This window comes from Nothoprocta perdicaria, unplaced genomic scaffold (assembly GCF_003342845.1).
Source record: "Nothoprocta perdicaria isolate Ctin4 unplaced genomic scaffold, notPer1 scaffold_171, whole genome shotgun sequence".
Lineage (NCBI taxonomy): Eukaryota > Metazoa > Chordata > Aves > Tinamiformes > Tinamidae > Nothoprocta > Nothoprocta perdicaria.
This window is the reverse complement of record NW_020454883.1, coordinates 889716-906897: the sequence shown is the minus strand read 5'-3', so window position 1 is coordinate 906897 and position 17182 is coordinate 889716. Positions and strand designations below refer to the sequence as shown.

The window sequence follows — 17182 nt, the reverse complement described above, 5'->3', positions numbered from 1 at the left end:
CTCCAACTGGACTCCGCGCCACTGACTACCACTCTCTGCACCCTGCCATCGAGCCAATTCCTAATCCACCTCCCCGTCCACTCATCTATCCCACACCTYYRGAGCTTGCCCAGGAGGATGCTGTGAGGGACGGTGTCAAAAGCCTTACTGAAGTCCAGACAGATGACATCCACYRCTCTGCCCTCATCTATCCAGCCAGTCACTCCTTCATAGAAGGCAATCAGGTTAGTCAAGCAGGATTTCCCCTTGGTGAATCCATGCTGGCTACTCCCGAGCACCTTCTTCGCCTCCATGTGTCTGGAGACAGCATATTCACGCAGAATATTCTGTGTGGTAATACACACAGAACAGTCCCAAGCCTTTTTGTGTTCTTCTAGACTAACAAGGAAACTCAAACCGAATACCTTCTCATTTTCCTAATGTCCCAAGCCAGTACATTATCTAGTAAAAACAGATGCAGGAAAACTTTACTTACCTACATGTGCAAAACAGACTCCTGGCTTAAAATCAGGCCTCCCCTGATTAAGGGCAGGGAGCGCATCCCTGTTAGAAGCTTTTCAGCGTATCAGACTGACCGTGAAGAGAGGCCTCTCTCTTATGAGCTTCTAAGCCACGTGCTACATCAGTCTCTAGAGCAGCAAATTAAATATGAAAACGAAAACTTGAAATAGGTTTTCAATGTTCTTTACGTTTCCTAAACTAGCCAGATAGTTCCTGAAGTTGAGACTTACCATTGCTGATTTGGTAAGCTGCCTTTTCWGTCTGCTGGATGTCTATGTCCCCAGTATTTCAGTCCCTCACCTCTGACTGYGTTCTTGGTGATACCAGTTACTCATTGGTTCATATATTAGAGGTTTGTTCTGYATAAATAGCACCTACTGGGACACTGGAAAGGTCTCATTAAAATTTCTGACCCATATTAGTTTCTGACCCATAGGATTATCGATCCACTCAGGATTCATCTGAACAATCAAGAAAGTGAAGGCTGAAAAAGAATTRTCCATGGCACTACTCAGGCCACGCAGCTTGCCTCTGCTGCATTCAAAACATAACATTTCCACACAGTTCTTCCTTGCAGGCTCCATTGACCACAGATAAGACTCAGACAAGGAGAACGTGCACCAAGGAGAAAGGACAGCGTACAAGAAGCCCAAGTTCTCCCTTCTCCAGAGAGAAGCAACTTGAAAATTCAACGGCCTTGCAGAGTTTATATAAACTGTCCCCATGAGCAAACTCAAGTTCTCCCTAACGCTCATACTGACAACATTTTCAGGCCTTTCACAAAAATCTATATATAAATAAATAAATAGATTGCATCCATATGAATTGGGTGATAAACTACAAAACAGCAAGCTGAAGCTTTCAAGCATTTCCCCAGCATTGCTTTTACATCAACAGCAGCAAGCCCAGGCCAAAACATTCYGGGGAAGAAAAAGAAAAAGGTAAAAACAGCAACAACAGTAGCTGACCACCAGGTCTTTTTAACAAGGCTGTTTTCAGGAGTTGCAGATGATCAGTATTAACCAGATTTATGTGGTTTCAAACCAACCAGATTAATTGGTTTCAAGTAAAGTTTTGGTCCAAGAGCATTTTGGACTTGCCAAAAGGGGTTACCACCTACCTACCTGTCCACCATGCTTTGGRTAAATACTGCAACTTTCTTCAAAGCAAAAAATAATCAGCTTCAGAAGGGATATAACTTCACAAGGGTTAGAATACAATCCCTGAGCAGAGCGGGACTGGCCCAATATGTATCACTCTGAATCAGGGCCTTGAGATGTATGTCATGGAAACATCCCATGGAAAGTCTCAAGAATTTCTTGGGAGACTACTTGTCCTGTAACAGCTGCTGAAAAGCTACCAGCACTGCTGGTATATAAAAGCATCAAGATTAAATTACTTTCCTATAAATGAGCTACAGAGGCCATGAATTGGATGAAAGAAATCACCATTAAGATGTCAACACTTGCTACTAGCCATTCTGGGGTTTTAAAATCTTGTCCTGATAAACCCTGTCCTATTGTCAGCAGGGTCTTGTCAGCTTTCCTCATCGCTGCCATGTTTTCTAGGAAAAACAAGAAAAAGGGGACAAAAAGAAGCAAGTTTGGACGCTTTAGAACAATATTTCTCTATATGGAAAATGGACAACATTCATAGATATCTGAATTAAATGCAGCCCAATCCAAGATGACTCTAGAATGAGCATTCAGGAGATTTCTAAGAATTTCACAAGAAGGTCTTTAAAGGCACCACAAAGCCACACTTCCCCTTCTGCACACTACTCACAGACCCAGCGTTCACAGCCGGCCCCGCGCGAGCAAACACGACAGCTCCAGCTGCAGGAGCGGGGTCTCTCCCCACGTTACGTTCCAAGAGGTTTCTGACCAGCAAATCACACGGATCACGAGCTATGGAGCAAGCAGGATTGCACCCGCATCTCTTCTCCAAGCGTCCCCCTGCCACAGCAAAGGGTAGGTCCAAAGAGGCCGTGGTGGCGCTTACCGCGAGCGCGGCGGAACCTCCGGCACCCGGCAACATTCACAGCACCGGCAGAGCTTCCATCGCCTCCCGGCAGGGAAGGGCCGCTGCCTGGGGCTTCACGAGATCGCCCTTCTCATTTGCCTGCAGGCGAAGAACAAACAAAGCAAAACAAACTTCAGTTAATCAAGGCAAAATATGTTTTCGTTTCAAGTCAAAATATAATGCAAAGCACACAAGTTACTAACACAGGTCCTAAATTCTCTTTAACTTAGACTCTTAGAAAAATAATCCGTGTTGCTCTGTGCCTAGGAGGAATAACTACTTTATCTCTCCTCCTTGTACTAATACCACACTCTTCTCCAACGATACCATCTACTACCTCTTGCAGAAGGTCTAAACAGCACATAATTAATGAAATTAAAAACAAATGTTCTCTATACTCAGTGCTGAAATCTACAGATCTGTTCAGGTCTGAGAAAGGCTTAAATACCCAAGAACTAGTCTACTTTTCCCCGCTTTACTAATAAGCCTAACAAAAGCTACTGCTTTCATCTACAGACCTGGCCTTGACAGAAGTTATTTGAAAAGGATGCTGATGAAATTACCCTCTCTTAAAACACATGCTTGAATCCTGTATTTTTATTAAGAGTAGCTCTTTATGGTCTTGTAGTAATTAGGTTAATCATTATTTAATCTTAGCATTACTACAGATGTACTTCAGACAAGCTCACTTCTCAGATAATTTAGTCTCAGTAATTAGAGATGTATCTTACGCTGAAGAGACTTGTTTAAAGCATGTTATCTCATTGCAGAAACCTTATGCTATGACAGACTTCAGCAAGGAATCATCAGAAGTCTTCAAATCAAACTGCAAAGATAGATTTTTTTTTTTTAATTAAGCTGCAAAATTAATTTTCTCAAAAATAAAATAAAAATCAAACATCAGCACAACAATTCAGATGTGTCACACAAGCCAATACACAGTGTTTCTTAAATTTACCATTACCTTTAGCAAAGTTAAGGGATCATTTGCTACATCAGCTTAAAAGAYTTAACAAATGTTCTTCTCCTGCAAACCGCTTCCTTTACTACTGGTTTTAAGTAGGACATAAGACCTACAGGAAAATCTCTCTCAGAGGTAATTTCCAGTAGACATTTGCCACTGGAAGTGACCCATTGTTTAGTGACTCAGTTGTTTAGACGTTAATGAAGACGACTTTATCCCTGCTCTTCTGCTGCAGATGCAGAGAACAGTCCCCCGAGTTCCCGCTCCGAAGGCTCAGCCCTGCTCTAACATCATTCACCCTGGTGCAGCACCACTCAGGAACTGCTTAGTTGAGACCAGTTTGAGCCAAGCTTGTGCAGACGGGCTGTCGAAACCAAATCACACCTGGAAAGCTAGTCAGCCATTCAGTAAACTAATGGCCCATCTCCCATTTAGGTCTGTATCCAGTGAACATCACCTGCTGCCCGTCCACCTGAGCTGGCGGAACCCTCAAGGCCACTCTGATGTCAAAACACATTCCCTAAYTTGTTTTTTGAATAGGAAGGTATCATCTTCCTCTGCCATAAGMAGGAAGGAAAATGGACGATCAGACATTCACCTTAAAAACATTCACCTTAAAGACACTCACCTCTTCTTACAACTCTTTCTCCTAGAAGTTGCCCAACAAAAACAACACACAACTGCTCATACAAACTCATATAAATCCAACTATTCTGAACCAATARAGAACAATCTTTCAAAAGGTGGAAGTAGATGCCTTTAAATATTTTAATATCTWTTTTTTATGATCTAACTTGACTTCCCAAATACAAACTGCTGCAAAACTCATGAATGTGACAACAACAGCACAAGAGCTGTCAGTAATGACTTTGATGGAGAAGAATAAAGATATAAATAGAGATCAGGACTAATAAAACACAGGTTTACAAATGGAGAATACTTCAGATAAATCAAAGWACATCTCAGCTATCTGGATTTCTGACAAACATGAAGTCAATGTCATTAAGTATTATGGCTTATTTAAGTATATGAAATTGCAGACTGGTAGATAAACTGCCGTGTTGATAAGGATCCTCCCCAAGACAGACAGTGACAGACAGCACAGAAAGAAAAACCTACAGAAACCTGGGAAGTTCCTAATGAAAATGCTCAACAAAACCACTAAAAAACCCACAGTATTTTTAAACCAATTAACTGCTTGCATGCACAAAATAATGAAGACAGCTGATGACAACCTCAGGAAACCATTACAACATGAGGGTGCATTCAGTTATCATATATCAAGCAACACGTGACTGTAGGAGCTGGAGTCGCASAAGTGGGATAAAACTACCTAACATACAACCCACAATCACGTACATAAAATAAACAACCCCTGCCGGACATGAGGAGATGGATCAATGCCTGGAGCAGAAGGACTGGGATTCTAAGTATTCACTGAAGGGTCTGTAAAACTGTTGCCCAAAGCAGCTGCCTCTCGGTGCTGGTGGAGGAAGGTGGAACATGATGTGTTGGTTACTGGGGGCTGGGAGAAGACTTATAGGGGAGACTATTTCTGATTATCTTCATGCATATGAGAAATCAATAGCAACTAATCCTTCTCCCAGAGAGGTAGGAAGAGAAAAAGGCAAGCAAACATCCTTTAATTTAAGATAATTTTTCCATACACGGGTTGTGATGTAAATCCAATTGCTAGGACGGCAATGTAAGGCGTGCATTATAAAAGCTCGGCGAGCTACATGGAATTCAGTCCCACTTCCCAGTATCCCTCCACAGAGAAAGCTGTAGATCCAAGCCAACAAGGCACRCTGGGGCTCAGCAAAGCGCCTCTCACGTTCCTGAGCGCTGCCTTCCTGGCCTTCCAAAGGGATCTCTGGGTAGCCCTTCTCCCTTGAGGGCATTTTACTCAAGCTGATAATGCCCAGGTCAAGGTTCCCAGCGTGGAACACTGGGACTGCTACAAACTCTGACACCTTTTGTTTCCACACTGAGGGCACTGCTGTGCAAGACAGCAGGTTTGGAAGGCAGGTCTTGGCTTAACACTTTCTATTGTGCTGGTGACTGCATATGAAATACTGCAGCTCTAAAATAAGAGAGATTTTTCTTTTTTTTTTTTTTTTTTCTTCAAAACCATAAACTGGAAACCAGAAACAATATTGAATTGCTTTTCTGACTGCACAAACTAATTTAGGCAGTACATTGAGCATAAACAAGTCACATTTAAGTACGTACACATTTTTCCATTTCAAAAATGCTTTCAATTAAATATAAATGTGCGTGCACTTAAGTGCTTATACAGTTTCTTTCTTGTGTAAGATCTTGCATGGAATTCAATATGAGAAGCTCTAAAACCATACCTCCATTAGCTACTTTCACAGTCCAACTCTGATAAATAATCTCAACTCTCCAGTGTTTAGCACAAACTCTCTTACATCCACCTGCTTCTGTCTTCAGCCCTGTTTCACAAAGGGGAAGTCTCCTACCTTTTCCCCACTCCATATTTTTTTTTTAAAGCTACTAAATCCATTTTCGGACGGTTTTCTTCCTCAGACAGGAGGCCCCAATATTTCTGAATCTTCTAACTATTTGCATGCAGTCCAGACCATATAATACTGTACAGACTTAATACAGTTAGACATAGTAAGTGTTTGTATTGAGTTGTACAGTTATCAACAAAGGGGCTTCAGGAAATCACTTCCTACCAATATCCTACTACTGTGGCCATCGTCTCTTAAGCAAGTACCTCACTATGAACTATTTACCTGCTTAATGATAAACAGAAATGACAACTATTTTTTTAAGTGCTTTTAGAGGTCTTTGGTCACGGTAAAAACACCAGGGAAACGTCAATAAAAATGTGGACGTTTGTTTCCTCAGAAAGCCTAACTGAATTTTGAACCTTCTAGCTGTGGATATTACAGGTGACAASAGTAGGCTGGAAAGAGGGACTAGACTTCAAATGAAGAAAGGGAAAACGGCAAGATAGATCACAAACTAATCACTGCCCACCCTGCCCACTGTAAATCCTTCTTTAAGACACCCACGTTAAGCCAGCCAGAACACTGGCCTAGATATACCAAAGATAGACAGGCTTGCTACCAAGATGGAAAGAGCCTTCTGCAGCACTCATTAGTTTTCCATTGCTATTCACACCCAAACACTCCTCTTTTTGAGCCTCTCTCTGCAAGACAGGCAGGATAGGAGCAGACAAGCAGAAATCAAGAAAAATATCCAAGAAAAGTATCCAAGAAAGTATCCATCACCTTGCAAAGCTACCTGCTCACGCATCATGGTGACCCTGAGCACCAGCAGCAGACCAGTTGTGCCTCTCCTCCATGCCACGAGCTCCCTGTGGAGACACCACTCTGATTCTCCAATCTTCCCACTGATCCAGCCATGGGAACCTAAGATGTTACTGCTCCCTCCTGTTTGTCCCATCCTTCCGCTGGGGTCATTGCTTCTTGGCTGGAAGCACCTTAGCCTGCACCGTGGCTGCCCCTCTTCTCAACTCAACCCATCATCCTAAATCCCCAGTGAAGGTGGCTTCTTACCAGCTGCTACCTGAAAAGGCCCAGCCCCACACAGACGATAAGCCCTCAGCAAGCCAACCCGAATGCCTTTGAATCAAGGCAAGTGTTACCTCTTCCATGAAGTGTTACCCAAATTGCAACCCAGGAGAGTTTGTTGCCAAGAAAAGTGTTTGTTTCTCTGCAGTTTCTCAGAGACTACCTACCTCCGGGGTTTTGCTATGACTTAATCCTGGTTTAAGGCCAAGCAAAAGGCAGCATTAAAGAGGAACCCCATGAAGGATATCCAAGCACGCTCAGGCCATGCTTCCACATTCCGTTGTGTTTGGGAATGCTTGGAACCAAGGGGTTTTAACTGGGATTACTGACAAAATATAAATGACAATTAAATCTTCAGTGACAAAGCTCACAGAATTAAGAAAATTCCTATTTAATTGTAAGCACAAGTTTTTCTACCACAGAGTATAACAGAAGCCTCTCATACCAGGGTAACTCCAGTGATTTTTCCTTTAAGAATCAGAAGAATGCATTTGTTTAGAATATGTCTATTATAGAAAATGCACTTAAGTGCCATGTTTAGCACCTAAATACTGTAGCAGTAAGATGTGGAGTATGGAATAAACACACAGGAATTATCTGCAGATMAAATGTTCATCTTAATTTCACAGTTTCTTTCACAGTTTCTCTTCTTTTCTCACAAGTCCATAAAGAGGAAAAAAAAAATCCTCATTTTCTTCCTCCGGTTGAACTTCAGGTTCCTTCCATTAGGATGCACTTTTGTCTCCTTTATTCCATGCCCTGCCTCAAACACCACATCTAGTTCAGTGTGAAACCCCTCCTGCACAGCTGAGCTCACATTACTCCCATTCTTTCCATTACTCTGAGATTTTATTTGCTGCAGAGTAGATTTATTGATAGCTTTTAGACTGCAGGTCTTTAAAAGGTCTTCAGTTAGGGAAAAAGAAAAAAAAATCCCAAAGCACAATTCTCCATAATCACCCACTAATGAGARGCAATTGATCATCATGCTTCATACTCCACAAGCAGACTTTCCACATACTCCAAAATACCATCTTCTTATGAAAGCTTATGGGCTGAGAAAGTTAACACTAAAGCGTAACCCCATGGGATTTTTAAAAAGGAGGGAAAATCCATCATTTTCAGAGCTGAATGACATGGCAGTGAAGTTCTAGTTTATCTTCTCCAGAAAAATCAGAAAGTTTTTTTCTTTTTTAATAGCATCTTCATAGTACTTAACTAGTCAGAAATACACATCATGAGAGATTTCCAAAAGCCTGATCTAGCTCCAGCTGCCGGTGATCCAAACCATCAGCGTAACGTCTACCCAGGACGCGTTATCTTTAATAGCACCCAAGCTCGGAGCGGGTCAAACGCAGCACGAGCGCTAAGTGCTCTGCACGTCAGCGGTTAAAACGAGAGGGGAAGGCAAAAATCACCCCAAGCAAAGCAGGGCCGGGATAGCGGCGACGGGAGGCCAGGAGGGCTCCGTTCGCTTGCAACGGGTGGAGGGAAATGTCATGAGGGCGCTGGACTGGGTGCTGCCGTGCGAGAAGGGGATATGGGCCCAGCGTGCRGGAAGGCTCTGCCCCAAAATGGCGCCCATGGGAGGCTAAAATGGCGCCCACAGGAGGGAATAGGCAAAAGGGAGTGTGGTGGGGCTGTTGTCGGAAGTGCAGGTACCACATGCTGGAACGGCAGGAGCGCGTGGAGAGCGGCCCTGACTCCCGCGGCCCGGCCTAGCGGCTGCCGCCATCTCACTTCCACGCACCCTGCGAGGGGCCTGCGGGCCGGGGCTGCCTGTGCAAAGGCTGCTCCGAGCAGGAGACTGAGTTGGGGCTGTTTAGCCTGGAGAAGAGAAGGCTGAGAGGGGATCTGATTAACATGTATAAGTGCCTGAAGGGGGAATGTAAGAAGGAAGGGGCCAAGCTGTCTTCAGGGGCCAAGCTGTCTTCAGTGGTGACCAGTGACAGGACAAGGGGAAATGGGTATAAGTTGCAACACAGGAGGTTCCATCTCCATGTGGGGAGGAACTTCTTTCCTGTGAGGGTGCCAGAGCCCTGGCACAGGCTGCCCAGGGAGGCTGTGGAGTCTCCTTCTCTGGAGRTCTTCCCAACCCGCCTGGATGCCGCCCTGTGMCCCGTGCTCTGGGTGTCCCTGCTGGAGCAGGGGGTTGGACTGGATCTCTAGAGGTCCCTTCCAACCTCAACAACTCTGTGATTCTCAGATTGTGTCCTCAGGGGCTGCCTGCTGCAGATCACACCCAAATTGAGCGTTTCTTCAGTGCCTCTTTCAAGAGAATCTCTCTCTTGCTCTGGGGGGGAAAAAAAAATCTCAGCTGCTAAGATTAGAGATCTCTTGGAAGATAATTCCCTCATCTCACGGAGAGAAGGGTGACAGAATTACTGTATCCTTGACTGCAGATGAAGCCTTTTCATGCAAGCAGCTTCCCTATAACAGGGCCATCTCTTCAGCGAGATCCAACATACGCCTTGAGGATGAACTTAGTGTCTTTCTTCCACAAACACAAGAGCTCAGCAGTTTGGTCATCTGGGAGACTGCGAGAGTCCAGTAGCTGCTGCTGCTGCAACTAAACTGCCTTCTCAGACCAGTCTCTTCCTCCACGTCCGCTCCATCCCCACATCACACTCTTAAATCAAATCAAGATAAGCTATTTTCTAACATCAGCTGACTTCCTTCCCTCAAAAATCACTGCAGCCAAAATGATACCGATTCTGAGCAGATATGAAGCATTTTGCAAAATATCCAAAAGGTCTCATTTTCAGAAAAAAATAAAAAGGAGATGCYGATGCAGGTGGTATTTTTAGCACCTCAGTAGTTCTATATTTATTCTTTTATGTCTACCTGAAAGGAAAATAGCACGATCTCTGGCGAGGCACTACCAGAAAACGTGTTGTGCTGTAAAGCCTGCGTTAGGGCTCTCAGTGAYGTGCTGCAAGCCGTGGCCTCACCATCCGCTCAGCCCAACATGTCTTAGGCCCAGCAGTGTCCACAGAATTACAGTTCCTCAGCAGTTCAAAGCAGCCTTTGTAGAACAGAAATCAAACTCTTATGCATAATCTTTAACCACTCTAGTTACRTTTAACACCTTAGCCTCACACACACACTCAGCCCAACCTGAAGTATTTTTGATTGCCTAAAACTCAAAGCTTTGTAGATTATCTGTTAATAATAGAGAATCAATCCCCAGCCCCAACTCTAGAWAACACCATACAAAACCTCAAGTCAGTAGCAATAGCAGCGGCTCAGCCATAAATACCTGCAAGTGATAAAAGACTACTTTGTTATTGTGCTTCCTTAGAGCTGTTGTGTCCTTAACCCCAAAGTCCCTTTTCTTGGTGGCTCCAGTGCATTTACTCTCCCCCAACAGGCTCCTGCCTCTATCTCAGGCAGTTTAACTGAAGATTTACTTACAACGGCCAGTACTTTGAGGAGAGTACAGTTTATCAAAGGGGCTGCTTATTTGCAAGGAAAGAGATACTTCAGAGACAGGAAGGGCAGAACTGGCTCAGCCAAGTTTCTATGAAGTTGCAGTAAACTTAGAGAGTATCGAATTGAAAGAGTTTCAAGATATAAGTTAAAAAAAGCCCTTCCAAGTTTTGTACATTTTTAAAAAACAAAAAGTGAACAAGAAAACAAGAAAACTAACAACAAAAAATCTTAAATAACTTCTGTTTTTCTATTTGCTTTTCAATTCAAGTATACCTGTTCTCCAAAGGTATAGATTTTAGATTATACTAGGGGTTATGCTAGATCTGATTGCTTAATACACCTACCCAAATTATATAAGCTGGGCTCGAGGGCAGTCAGGGCAAAGGTTCTGGTAAAATACTGTCCTTTCACATAAATTGAAACTTTTTTCTCTCCTCAACCTTGAGAGATTTAGCCCTCCATACAGGTAATCTCTATCAAGAAATAGATCTCTGTCCATCAGGCACATGTGTCTCGTCACTTGTCCATACTTTCCAATCATCATTCCAACTAGCATTACCCACATACTGACAACTTGATCTATCTCTCCCCATAATTCCAAAACAAACAACAGTTGGGGGCCTYCACAACATAAATTGATTTTTTTCACTGCTCATATATAGGTATCAAATAGGTAACTATGGACAGTGGCAGGGTATTACTACCTTCCTACAGCCCAAACTGCCTTAGTCAGTAACTTTCTAAAGAGATAAAAGCATGGATTTTCTAAAACTTACAGAGTCTTTTTTTCAAGTTATAATCCAGGCATCTCAGTCAGACTAGTCTTGGATTGACCCTTGTATATTTACCTTTGCAGACCTTGCATTACATCAGCATTGCACTATAGGGGCCACTAACTCTTCACATTAAGTTTACACAGTTTGAAGAAGTCACTCAAGCGCTTTAATGGGGGATCTGGTTGTCCTTCTGTCCAGCTTGGAACTATTTTTCTTTTTTCTGTTAAGATGCTTCCTGGCCAGCTACAGTAGAGAGAACTGGCAAAATAAAATAAAAAAATTGTTGCCTCTCCCTCTGCTACTGACCAAATATAAATATAACTTTTTTTTAATTATTATTTTTATTTTTTAAATCATTAATGGGTACTCCAAAGTAAGGCAACAGAAACACCCAAAATCTTAAAGAGATAAACCAAATAATCTCTCTGGTTATTAAGCAAAACCAAAACAAACAAGCAAGCAAACAAAGAAAAAAATCACCGTAATGAAAACTCAGATTTAAGATTTCCTTAAGAGAAGTGTACATGTGGGAGAAAGTATATAATATACATTCTTATTTCCTGTCACCAAATCCACATGGCTTGCWTTTTTTTTTTTTTTTTTTTTTTTTTGGACTATTTGTCCACTTTTCATGAATTGGACAATCCGTTCTGAAAAAAGAGAATAAATCAATTCCAGAATGGGCACATCATGAAACATTTGTCCAGAACCACGCGTTTTCAATTAACCATTTTTGTGCCTCTGGCAGTCCTCCCTTCTGCTATATTATTTGATGACCAAATTGACCTTTTTCGTGCTCTTGGTAGTTCTCTGGTGTCAAACCGACCCCACGTAACTTGCCCACGCCAGGGGCAGCGCGCACGTAGGCAAGACCCATTCACAACCACGGACACAGCTACTCACGTGCCCTCTCGGCACTGCAGCCCTCCGTCGTGCTCCTCTGAGCGGCTCACGCGGACACCCACAGAGCAGGGTGGGCTCCTCGCAGCACCCACAGACACAGAGACTCACAAGGTCACAGCCACACGGCTGAGCAGGCCCTTCCCAGGACAGCAGCCCCRCAGCCAAGAGAATCAACTCCGGCACGTGAAGTATAAAAATAGCTCCTTTCGCAGGAGTTAAGACTGCAACAAGACCTCCCGCACCTGCCCCGATTACGTCGGGCTGGAAAAAAGCAGCGAGGAAAGTCCAACAAGAGGAGCACGAAGCCCTGGTCTCAGTATCAAAGGCAGCAGGGAAATCTCAGGCTCCATGGGCACATCTGAAATGGCACCTTAGTTCACAGCACAGCTCCACTTTTGAAGGAAATGCCCTCCTGCTCTCACACACCGATTTGGATCACGGAGTGATTTCTGGTGTAAGACTGGATGGATAAAACCAAGTCTGCAGATCCACCCATGTGTCCTACGTAACACACTCTAAACCTTGCTAGTGACCCAGGTGTCCACAGGCTGCACCTCTGTGAGCTCTTCCAGCAGGTCCCAAGCAGCAGGTGAGGCTTCAAGCGCCAAGGGCTCATGCAACACGTGGAATATCTCACGCTAAACCAAGTATCCCCTGCCCCTCTGCATTTGCTGTGAGCAGAACTCAGTCCCCCAGCGAGGTCTCGGGTAACCCAGCACATCTCCATACAGCAGCACACGCTGCTAACGGGGCCATCCTGTGAGCCTGCAGGCAAAGAGCAGGGCCCTATAGCACCAAGGCTGTGGCTTTGTTCCTGGTGTTCGCCCAGCGACACCCCACTTYCTGCTGGGACCCCGCGGGTAGCTGGGAGGCTCCGTGCTCGGCAGCTTCGGGCGCGCGCGAAGAGGGCCTCGTGTAGCCTGCAGGCAATGGAGAGCGCCCYGGGGAAGGACGGGAGAGAGGCTGGTTGCTCCACATGCATGGGAGTCTCATGTGGTGGGTCACCGAGGCCACCGATGGCCGTGGTGAGCTCCAGGGTGAGACACGTCAGCAGGGCACCCGGTTATGGGGCAGCAGGGAGGGCAGGTCCCTGCTCAGCACAACATGAGCAGCGCAGGTGGTTGGCACCTGGGAGCATCCCCGGATCCGAGCAGGCCCTAGTGCGGCCTGCAGCAGCTCACAGCCCTCGCTGGGCAGATGTCCTCAAGGGCTGTCACGAGCCACAGTCAAGGCCACCATAGTGTGAGCAGGGTCTCTGCTCAAGGGAGACCGGAAAACCAAAACAAGGATCCACACTTGGGGGCAGGCCCATTGCCTCCCTTCTGCTTCCACTCTCCCTGCCTCCCTCCTTCCCGCTGCTCCTCCCCTGCTCCTCCCACTTACAGGCATGTGGCAAGGACCAGCATCCTGCTCTTGCCTCCTCCATAAAGGCCTACCTTGCAGAGAGGGTCTCAGATGCAAGGACAGCTCCCACGCTCTGCAGCTCCTGCAGAGGGTTCTCCCCGCTCTGGCAAAACCCTCATCATCATCATTACAAACTGGCTACAGCGGTACAGAAGGGCCATGGCCAGCAGACTTCCTCCCTATAAGCCACAGAGTTTTTCTTAAGTATTTAAACAGGGCCTAGAGGACACAGGCTCCACATGCAGCTATGACTGATGAGGTCTCTTCTGCCATCACAATTCTGTGAGATCTGTCCTTCCAGTTAATAAGAATAAATAAAATACAGCATAATAAAAAAGCCACCCTGACCTAATTGCTCACAAAGACACTTGCTGGGTGTGGGACTCATGGGGTTTGCAATATTCCTACTCCTAAAAGCTCCCTGTCTCCCATCACCAGTCCCTTCCCAGGAGAGGGCAGCAGCTCCCACTGCCCTTACCAAGCTTGCCTTCCTTTCCCTTCACAGCAAATCAAGGTGCTGCCCCCTGAGCCTCCCTGGCTTGTTCAGCAACCTCTCCRACTTCTGAGGTCTCCTGAGAGAAACATGAGAGCAGCCACAGGCAAACACCGGGCCACAGGGAAGGCCAGGAGAGCCAGGGGCTCAAATCCTGTCAGAGGAATCAGCGTGGTCAAAAAGCCGAGTACCACTGGGAAGAACGTGCACGTACCTGCAGAAGATATATGGGGTCATCACCCATAGATCTGCTTTCCTGTTCCAAAGACCGCAGGAATGTCCAGGGGTCACCCCCACCATGGTTTGTTTTACCACGGTGGCCCTGGGCCAGGCAGCAGCGTGGAGTCAATGCTGCTCACGCCACTTGGCTGTGAGCAAAAGTCCAGGTGATGATGCTGATCCCTCCCACGTGCACTATCCAAAGGTGAAAGGTTTGGAAGATTGCCTTGGAAACCTTAATCAGAACTGTGCCGAGGGTGGACTTTCCCACTCCACATCATCTCACCAGCACTGAAGGTCACCAAACTGCACAGATGGCCGGGACACTCTTGCACAAGGCCCAGGCTGCTGGAATTTCATACASGGACACGTACTTCATAGGGTGGCAGAAGGCCTTGGCTACAGCTCTTGACAGGCCAAAGCTCTGTGCCCACTGCTGGGCATTTGGTGACTTGAGAACAGCATCCTACCAGGCAACCTTGTCAACCAGGATGGGGACCAAAGTGGCTGCAAAACTTCAGAGAAAGTTGATACTTCTGTTTTCTTCCCCAAACAACAGCTTAGAAAGTTGAAGGCTGGTCACCCGGACATGCTTCTGGGGCAGCTGATGGTGAAAAACCCTCCCCTTTCTCCCCCAAAACAAGGCTAAAACAAGGAGCGGAAAGGAAAGGCAGACATCAAACTGCCTAGGTCACTCAAATAAGTGGGAAAGTGGGAACAGAAATAAAGCTTCTTCCTACAAGATGCTGACATAGGAAATAGGCACAGGGCAATGATGTGCTAACATCATTCCTGTGGCTAAGGCAAGAGAACAGCTTGAAGCTTCCTGGAGCAATGGTCCAAAGAGAGCAGGTAGCAAGGCAGCTTTCCCTCAGATAACKCTGAAGGACATGCACATGGAAGAGTACACACAGGATGGACGGTCAACTCCWTACAAGCCACATGAAAATCGACATCTGATCTGCTGGCCCATTCCTACCGACGGGTGTGAGGCCAAGGTGGAGCTCGAGGCCGGGCCAGCGGCAGCCGCTTCCTGAGGTGCTCTGCAGCCGGAGTGCCGTGGCAGGACAAGGCACCAACCACGTCACGTGCACCCAGCCCAGCACAGGCTAGGGCAGGATCCTCTCATTGCAGCACTAACCAGCAGGGTTCAACGCACGTCAAGCTGGCAGCTGAGCAAGGAGATGTCAGGGAGTGCAGGCAGGAGGATTTCTTGGCCTTTTCAATACAAGGGTCTCCTTGGTCTTGTCACAGTCACAGCACTCCAGCAAGCAGCTCCACTGAGTTTTGCTGCAGGCACTGAAAATCTGAGATACTGCATCGACCCTACACACACACACAAACACACACACACACAAACACACACCAGCCTATGGTAAATGCTCTGGCAGACGTCGCCAAAGAGAGAAGAAACAGCCACAGAACAGAAAAACAAACAAATAAACAAACAAAGGAAAATCCTGATCCCTGCTGCATACCAGCACCTTCACATCGTCTAGTCCTGATCGTGTTTGGACAACAAACCAAGGCCTGAGGAAAGGACTAATTCGAGCACAGCTACTGACTGCCCGGGCCRATGAATCAGCTCTCCAGTGCACATTGTCCCTGGGGAGAGAAGGGAAAACTGGCACAGGACAGCACTGCAGAGGAAGGCAAGGAGGAAGCGGCTGCCGAGCACRATGCAGGAGCAGCCTCTCCGTGGAAAACACTTTGGTGCAGTGCTCTTGGCCGGGATCCTCCTCCCCAGCCATGCACGTCCTCCAGGCTGGCGGGCGCGCACATGTTCCCTGAGRAAATCCAGTCACAGGCACCTTCTCTCCTAAAATGCTGGAACAGCGAAACTGAAAGCGTTTGCTACTGTGGGTACAAGTAACAGTGAGCCCCTCAGAATATCTCTAACCTATGGCAAAGACCAAGAGAAACTCATACCAATGGCCTCCTCAAAGATAACAAAGTCAGGTGCCTCCAAAAGCTATGGATGCTGAGGATTTGCTGGCTTTATGTCTGTACTAGTATCTCCACTTAGGCTTTCATAAGATTACATGTAAAATACCCCCAACATGCACCTTATCAAAACCTAAAAGGRCATTCAGACTAAAGCAGCACCCTTCAGGTAGGCCTAAAGCAGGACTACCAAGCAGTCCTCCTGCATCTTCCACGTGCTGCAGAGGTGAGTGCACCGTGAAGCTTCCCTGCTGCTCCTTGCTCTCCTGGTCTCATGCACAAGTCCAATAGCAAAAGCAGCCCTCAACATTTATTGCATGAAGCCTTGCCATGTAGCTCCCTAGACTCTGCAGGCTGCTATTTTCCCCAGGAAAACATCCCTTGGGAAACACTTAAGTCAGGGGAATGGCAAGCAAATTGCCTCCCAGAGCGAGTGGAAACATTTCTCGCTACAGAACAAGCTCTTCTCGCACTGACAAAGAGGGCAGAGGGAGCTGAAGGGTCCTGCCGTCACCAGCCTTTGCCAGGGACTTTCCCAATGAGGGCGTTAAGAGCTCTCTGCTGACACACGGAAAGCCCAGGCTACAGAGGGCAGGCTCAGGGCTGGTGGCCGTACCAGGGACCTCGAGCCGCTCCAGGACCTGCCACTGCCCTCAGTGCCCAGGCTGCCACCTGCCCTGCACAGCAGCGGCTGGCACTGGGCTAGCACGGAGGCCCAAGGAGAAGGAGGCCGCCCCGCGGAGGCAGGAGGGGAAAGGGAGGCCGCCCCGTGGAGGCCAGGGCTTCACAGAGCAGCAGGCACACGGGAGGCCGCCTTCAGCGCGGGAGGCTGCTCTGGTCAGCCCCACGCTGCTGCCCTTTATCAGGCCACCTTCACTTCCTCATCCCAGAACAGCCTCCAAGAGGGGAGGCTGAGAATAAGGGTGTCTAAAAGCAGCAGTTCTGCTCCGTCCTCCAC

General features: G+C 46.5%; 1 protein-coding gene across 1 annotated transcript in view; it reads right to left on the bottom strand.

Annotated features, from left to right (window-relative positions):
• Nucleotides 1-17182, bottom strand: part of AGPAT3 (1-acylglycerol-3-phosphate O-acyltransferase 3) — a 104619-nt gene that overhangs the window by 42039 nt on the left and 45398 nt on the right. The window contains exon 2 of the mRNA XM_026036163.1: nt 2503-2622. The gene's annotated coding sequence lies outside the window, so the exon portion shown is untranslated. The remainder of the gene's footprint in view (nt 1-2502; nt 2623-17182) is intronic.